Consider the following 9,207-nt stretch of genomic DNA (forward strand, 5'->3'; position numbering starts at 1 on the left):
CGTCTGCAACCTCCTAGCACACAATAAAAATCACCCACAGTCATAGATTAACCCCACAATACAACCCCTACACATTTTTACAAACACACATACACACGTACAAACACAGATATGCACCCTTAAACCCTTACACGAACACACACACACAGACACTTGCGGGAACAGACGCATACATTCACACAGATACATACGATAACGCTCACACAAATATAAACAAAACACTATCTTACCAAAAAGCTACGTACACCTAAAAACTTTTTAAAAAGCGCCAAAAACATCAAGACGTAAAAATTTGCTTGACAATCCAGTACATCCGACTACTTTTATTTGAATAATTTATTAACAAACTCCGAATAAAGCACAGGTGCATTCTTTGTTGAAAAAAAAGGTTTTGACTATCCAAATTTTTTGAAAAGTTCCAAGTAAACAAGAGTTTTTTGCTGGCGTGAACATCAAGCAAAAAATTTGCGTCCAATCGATTGTATTTTATCCCAATATATTTGTGAAAAATTGACCAAGAAAAATTTTCTGTTTCATTGTCAAAAGCTTTAATCCATTTTTTTCGGAGGACTGCTTCATTCGTTCGAAAGAGATGATTTGAGTCAGTTAAATTTTCTCCGACGTTTGTTTGCATTCTGTGACGTACTAAATCTTGAATTGAAATTGAGGGACTCTTTATTTTTCCTGTAAAATCTTAAATTTTGAATTGTACAAGCTTAGCAGACAGTAAAACAACAACGGAATGTAACCAACTTTTCGTTTCAAGTACAAAAATTGAAACAAAGTTTTTATTTGAAATTGCATGCGTTATTTCAAAAGTTAGTGCAAATCATTGTTTTATTCAGAATTAGGTCTCAAAATTAACAAAGTTTCCTTTATTATCTTATCGGAATCATATTGTACCTACACACATGAAGTCACACACATACAAACACACTCACATTCTCATTCGCACACACCCACCCACACACCTACACAACTACAACACACAGATTTATGCAACCAACCGCCCTGTACAAATAAAATCACGCAGCCTCACACACACACATCTACATAGAAAAAAAAACAAAAACTTTAAAAACAACACTCGTGGAACCCATCACACACACACACACACACATCTATACAACTGCAACACATAGACGCAAGACGCACGCACCTATGCCCCTTGCACATACACAATCACACATCCATTCACACACATGTGCATAGAAGTATAATACAATTATATAACAACACGCGCCCACCACCCACACATACACACACACACACACATATATATATATATATATATATATATATATACATATATATATATATATATATATATATATATATATATATATATATATATATATATAGGCAACCTCATCCCCCCACAGACACAAACCTGATTGCTCTCACACACATACGTACACAGAAACACCGCAACAACCACGCACCACACCCATGCACATACATACATACACGTCCATTCATAAGACATTACACACCCACACATTTTGAAACATACACAAAAGCACAAAATCATACAAAACTATATACATACACATTAACAAATATGCACACTTACACACATCCTCATTAAAAACAAATACCCACACTCGCAGACAAAAACATATACAGACAACTTTATCCCCCACACACAAACAAACATCCGCTAAGGTAGATACACACACGTACACAACAAACATATGCCATGCAGCCGCACACGCCATAACCACACACACAGTATCAAGCCCGCATACCAACACACACACACACCTTTACAAACTTACATACGTACACATGCAGACATAAACAGACGCACACTCACTTACACACACACACACACACACACACACACACACACACACCTACAAGACGGGTCAGACACACACGTTCACACTTGTACATACACATACGTTCCCCCCCCCACACACACACACATTTATACATACACTATCGAGACTACCAGCTACATACACCTAACTAATTTTTAAAAAGAGTCAAAAACATTTTACAAAAATGAACATTTTGAGTTAAAAATGGATTCAAACAGGTTCTGATTAGGACTACTTCTGAAGAATCCTGTACATCCTGTTAAGTTTTTACAAAGAAACTGCCAACAACCTGTGAATTAAGCTTAGGACATTACCTTTTCAAAAATTAAGGCCTTGAATATGCAAATTTTTTGCAAATTTCTAACTGAACTAGGTTTTTTCGCAGGCTTGAACGTCAAATAAAAAAATTCTCTCCCTCTGATAGTATTTTAACCCACAATGTAGGTGAGAAATTGACCCGGATTGTTTTTTTTGCATTTTGTATAAATCGTAAAGCCTTTTTTGTCGACGAATTGCATCATTCGTTCGCAAGGGTTGAGTTGAGCTTGGTAATTTCAGTTTGACATTTTTATGCATGTATTCATATACTAGATCTTCAATTGAAACTGAAGTAATCTTGTTTTTGTTTTATTAACCCTGAAAACCGTAAATGTCCATTCGTAACCGATTAGTAGACAGTAACAAAAAGAAATATATCCGATTTGTCTGTCCAAGAAGAAAAAACGAAAACAAAATCTCCTTTGAAATTTCGAGCCATATTTCACAAGTTAGAAAATCAATATTTTGATCAAAATTAACGTTCAAGATAACAAAATTTCCTTTACTTAGTTTTTCGAAACCGTAGTATACACACACATTCGCGCATCCCCACACACACTCACACACTCCACGTTCTCATACTAGCACACACACTGATCCACACATATACACAACAGCAACACACAGACATAGGCACCAAAACTCCCTGAACACACACAATCACTCAGCCGCTCACACCTATCTACACAGGAACACAATACAAATGTAAAGCAACACACGCCAATCCCAACCACACGCAACCATCAAGACACACACACACACACACACACACAAATATGCATACCCAACCACATCCTCTTTAAAAACATCAAGAGAAAAGTTTGCACCCATCTGACTGTATTTTATCCCAAAATAATAGAAAGAAATTGACCGAGAAAAGTTTTTGTTTCTGTGTCTAAATGTCATCATTCGTTTGCAAGAGGTGATTTGAGCATGTTAATTTTTTTGTGACATTCGTAGGCATTCTGTGATGTACTGGAGATTGAATTAAAGCTGGAGTAAGGCCTTGTTTTTAACCTTGAGAGTCATACAATTTGAATCGTAACAGCTTAGTAGACAGTAAATCAACAACAAAATTTAACCATCTTTTCTGTTCAAGTAAAAAAAGTGAAACATAAAATCCGTTTGATATTGCATGCCTGATTTCCAAAGTAAACGCAAATCAATGTTTTGATCAAAATTATCGCCTAATATTAACAAAAATTCCTTTACAAGTTTTTCGGAAACATGTTGTACATACACACTAGCATCCAAACGAACACACCTTCTCATACACATCCCTCATCCACACACCTACTCAACAGCAACACACAGACATACACTCCAAAAACCACCTGCACACACACGATCACACAGCGGCTCACATATTTCTACACAAAAACACAATACAAATATAAAGCAACACACGCCAATAACCAGCTCACACAACCACCAACACACACACACACACACACACACACATATATATATATATATATATATATTTATATATATATATATATATATATATATATATATATTTATATATATATATATATATAAATGCATACCCAACCAAATTCTCACTAAAAACATCACGCAAAAAGTTTGCGGTCAATTATTTGTATTTTATCCAAAAATATGAGTAAAAATTTGACCAGAGAAAAAAAATTTTGTTTTTTGTCAAAAGGTTTAATCCATTTTTTCCAAAAACCTGCATCATTCGTTCGCAAGAGGCGATTGTAGCTTGTTATTTTTCTTAGAAATTTATGTACGTGCTGTGATGTACTGGAGCTAGAATTGAAGCTGAAGGAATCTTGTTTTTTAACTTAAAAATCATACATTTTGAATCGTAACAGCTCAGTAGACAATAAAACCAACAATAAATTTTAACCAAATTTTCTTTGCAAGTAGAAAACAAAGAAATCTTGATTGAAATTGCACGCCTCATTTCAAAAAACACACAAACAATCACCAGCTCAAATACATAAACACAGCAACCCACATAGACCAAGCAAACCCACTCACCATATCCGCACAAACCTGAACAAGCAAACATACAAATACACACAAACACATCTTTTACAAAATGACATACGTACACTTGCAGACATACATATCAATTACACAAACGTACATACACACATACCTACACGCGCGGACGCACACACAAAAACATAGAGGCACATACACATACGCTCCCACACACACACATCTATACATACACTATTGTCCCAAAAAACTACATACACCAAAAAAATTAAAAAAGAGCCAGAAACGTCAAAAGGGAACATTTTGATTTTAAAAAGGATTCAAAATGTTTCTCAATTTGATTATTTTCTCAACAGTCCGGTACATCCTGCAAAGTTTTAACAAAAAGTTATCAACAACTTTCGAATAAAGCTCAGGAGCGTTACATTGTTTAAAAAATTAAGGTATGGAGATTTTAACTTTTTTTTGCAAATTTCCAACTAAACTAGAGTTTTTTTGCAGGCTTGAACGTCAAAAAAGACTGTGTAACTCTGACTGTATTTTAACCAACAGCACAAGTGAGAAATTGACCGAGAACAATTTCTTTTGTTTTTTTTCAAAATCTTAAGTCAGTTTTTGTCTACCAAATGCATCAACTGTTCGCAAGGGATGATTATGCCTGATAATTTCTCGGTGACGTTTTTTTGCATGTTGTGGTATGCTAGATCTTGAATTGAAGCTTAAGCAGTCTTGTTTTTGTTCCTTGAAAATCGTAAATTTAGAGCCGTAACAACTTAGTAGACAGTATAACAACAACATAATTTAACCAAATTTTCTGTGCCAGAAAAATTGTAAAATAAATCAAGTCTGAAAAGTTACGCCTTATTTACTATAAAAATGCAAATAAATGTTTTGATCACAATTCACGGTTGAATGTATCAAAATTTGTTTACCTAGTTTTTGGGAACCAACTCTGACGCACACACACGTTCTCATACACACACTCAAGCGCACACCTACACAACAACAACACACAGACACACGCAGCAATTTCTCCCCCCGCACACACACAATCACACGGCACAGCCCCTCAGACACACACATCTAAAAAGAAACACAAAACAAAAATAAAGCAACGCATGCCGATACACAGACATACAAACACACACACACACACACACACACACACACACACACACACACATACACACATATATATATATATATATTTATATGAATATATATATAAATATATTATATATATATATATATATATATATATATATATATATATGTATGTATGTAAGTGACCTCCCCCACACACAAACAACTATCTGCTTTCTTTTCTCACAAAAACACTTACACAGCAACACAAATACCCACGCAACCCCACGCACCCAACCCAAGCACATACATACAAGCACGCCCACCCACACGACAATAGACGTCCGCTCACAATTACACGCCTATACACATACACACAAACACATATGTAAACCCACCACACTCTCTTCAACAAAACATAACCATACTCACAGACAAAAGCATTTACAGCTAACTTCAGCTAATTTTCCCCACATCAACACACAGAAACAAACACCCGCTCAGATGCATACACACACGTACACAGCAACTTACAAATACCCATACAACTCCACTCACCATAACCCTACACGCCTGCACGAACACACATACAAATACACACAGACACCTACACAGAAACACTGTGCCTATTTGCTTCTGTATGTGTGTGTGTGTTTGTTTGTGTGTAGGGGATGGGGTAGGGAGTGTGTGGGCATGGTATTTGTGTGTGTGTGTGTGGAGGGTAGTATGGTTGTGTGTGTCTGTCGTTCTGTGTGCGTGTGCGAGATTAACTAACTCAGAGGTCAATTCGGAGTTCTGATCTTTTATCTCGAACCTTTTCGAGGTTTCCACATATACAAGTACACAAACACACACACACTCAAATACGCAGACTCGTACAATTGTCCAACTACCCAAAAGACACACGCAAAAACCTAAGAGAAACAGTCGCACAGAAAAACCCACATAGATGCACGCACACATACACGACCACACACATACACACAAACGTATATATATATATATATATATATATATTATATATATATATATATATATATCCACACCCCAAACACAAACAAACACCAATCCATTCACACACACACACAAACACAGCCACACACATGCAGAAACACATGCAAACATGCGGATACACATACACAATCTCATCCGCTCACACAGACAAGCACACATCAACGCATAGATTCCTACTCTCACTTAAATACCTCACACCGAAGCAAACCCGCCCACAGGCGACCATGCACAAAAATACACAAAACCAACACCACACATATATATGCACATATAGAAATACACACGCCCAGGCACACTTACATACATACTCATATACATACATATATACAGACACTTACACACATGCGAACACATATACTCACAAACATACACACAAATACTACACACACACAGTCATACATTTGCCCACACAATCTTTTACATTCACAGCAGTTCTTGCCGCACTTTTGACCAGACCCAAGTCCAGACAATTGACCATACCCAAACGTGGATTTTGCTAGACCGAACAGACCATAACTTTATATTTAGTTTTCCTTATTTTTTGACTCCTTGCGGTGGGGGGGGGGGGCAGAGTAGATGCTCTGTATTAATTCACAGCAGTTAAGGTTCAGTAGGGGATGGGGTACGGAGTGTGTGGGGATCGTATTTGCGTGTGAATGCGTGTGTGTATGGGAAGGGACGGTAGTATGGGGGTGTGTGACTGTCTCTGTGTGTGCGTGTGCGAGATTCAGTAACTCAGAAGTCAGTTCGGAGCTCTGATTTATTATCTCGAACCGTTTCGGGGTTCTCCACAAACGCCGGAATTTCTCAGTGAAGACTTTCACGCAAGATCAACTAACCATGATGTTACGTGGAAATTACTGAGAAATCTTGGCTTTTATGGAGTACCTCGTAACGTATCATGATAAGAAATCAAAACTTCAAATTGACCTCTGCAGACGTGCTCAAACAGACACATACACACACATACTCACACCCAAACTTCCCTTCCCTTCCCCCCCCCCCCCACACACACACACACAAACGCAAATACCATCCCCCACGCACTCCCTACCCCCTCCCTCTACACGCACAAACACACTCAAACATAAAAAGATACATAGACACAAATAAGTACACACACGCACACACATAGACACGTACTTTCAGTATGCCCCACGCACTCCCTACCATATCTCTCTACACACACAGACACACAAACACACACACATAAAAACATACATACATACAAATACGTACACACACGCACGTGCACACACACACTCACACTCAAATACGCAGACTCAGACAATTGTCCAATCACCCAAAACACGCTTGCAGAGACCCAAAAATACAGCCAGACATAAAAACACACATAGACACACGCACCCATACAGGAACACACACATACACACAAACATATATATATATATATATATATATATATATATATATATATATCCGTCACCCCAAACACAAACAAACACCAACACACTCACTCACACCCCGGGCCGAGGAATTTGGCCAAAATTATGTAAGATCAGCGGCAACTAGCGTTGACAAGTCGGAAAATTCACCGCAATTTTCTTACATAATTTTGCGTTGAATGCGTTGAATTTAAAGACAAAAATTCAACGCATTCAGCGCAAAATTATGTAAGAAATGGCGGTGAATTTTCCAACTTGTCAACGCTAGTTGCCGCTGATCTTACATATTTAGCGTTGAATTTAGCGTAGATCTTACATATTTAGCGTTGAATTTAGCGTAGATCTTACATATTTTTGCGTTGAATTTAGCGTTGATCTTACAAAAAATCAACGCGTAGAACTCTTGGTATGGGACTCGAACCACTGACCTCCTGTTTACTTGTCGCCTCTTCTACCACTGCGCCACCGTACCTTGGTTTACTTAATAGCCGCAATCCTTATAAAGCGTAGATCTTACATATTTTGCGTTGAACTTAGCGTAGATCTTACATATTTCGCGTTGATTTTAGCGTAGACCTTACATATTTTGCATTGAATTTGGCGTAGAACTTGCATATATTTCGTTGAATTTAGCCTAGATCTTACATATTTTTCGTTGAATTTAGCCGAGATCTTACATAATTTCAACGTATTCAACGCATTTATCATGTGAGAAGTACTGGGAAAAATTTAAAACTTTTTTTATTTTTTGAAAAAATTTGAATTCCTAAAATAGTATGAAATGGTTTTTGCACCGTAAGAGAGCAAATGGTTATTTTTTGCTGACTTCATTTTTCTCAATTGTGAAGTATAGGGGCCGAAACAGTAAAAAAAATTAATTTTTCGAAAAAAAACTATAAAAGAGCACTAAAATTATGTAAGATTAGCGTTGAATGCGTTGAATTTATGTAAGATCTACGCTAAATTCAACGCTAAATATGTAAGATCTACGCCAAAATTCAACGCAAAATTATGTAAGATTAGCGTTGAATGCGTTGAATTTATGTAAGATCTACGCTAAATTCAACTCTAAATATGTAAGATCTACGCTAAAATTCAACGCTAAATATGTAAGATCTACGCCAAAATTCAACGCGAAATTATGTAAGACTAGCGTTGAATGCGTAGAATTTATGTAAGACCTACGCTCAAGCGTAGATTTTACATAAATTCTACGCATTCAACGCCAATCTTACATAATTTTGCGTTTTTAAGCGTTGACACCTCGGCCCGGGACACACATACATACACACACACTTTCATACTTGCATACATAAACAAACACACAAAAAATACACAGCCGCCAACACAGACCCACCCACACACACATACACAAACACACCCTATCACACATACTGAAACACATACAAACATGCACACAAACACACAATCACACACACATACATGCGGACACACATACACAAGCTCATCCGCTCACACAGACAAGCACACATTCGCACAGATTCCTTTACGCGTTGCGGCTTTACGCACACAAATAGACCAACCAACACCCACATAAATACTCACATATAGAAATACACACGCACATGCTT

Source organism: Convolutriloba macropyga, chromosome 9 (assembly GCF_964194025.1).
Source record: "Convolutriloba macropyga chromosome 9, txConMacr16.3, whole genome shotgun sequence".
Classification (NCBI taxonomy): Eukaryota; Metazoa; Xenacoelomorpha; order Acoela; family Convolutidae; genus Convolutriloba; species Convolutriloba macropyga.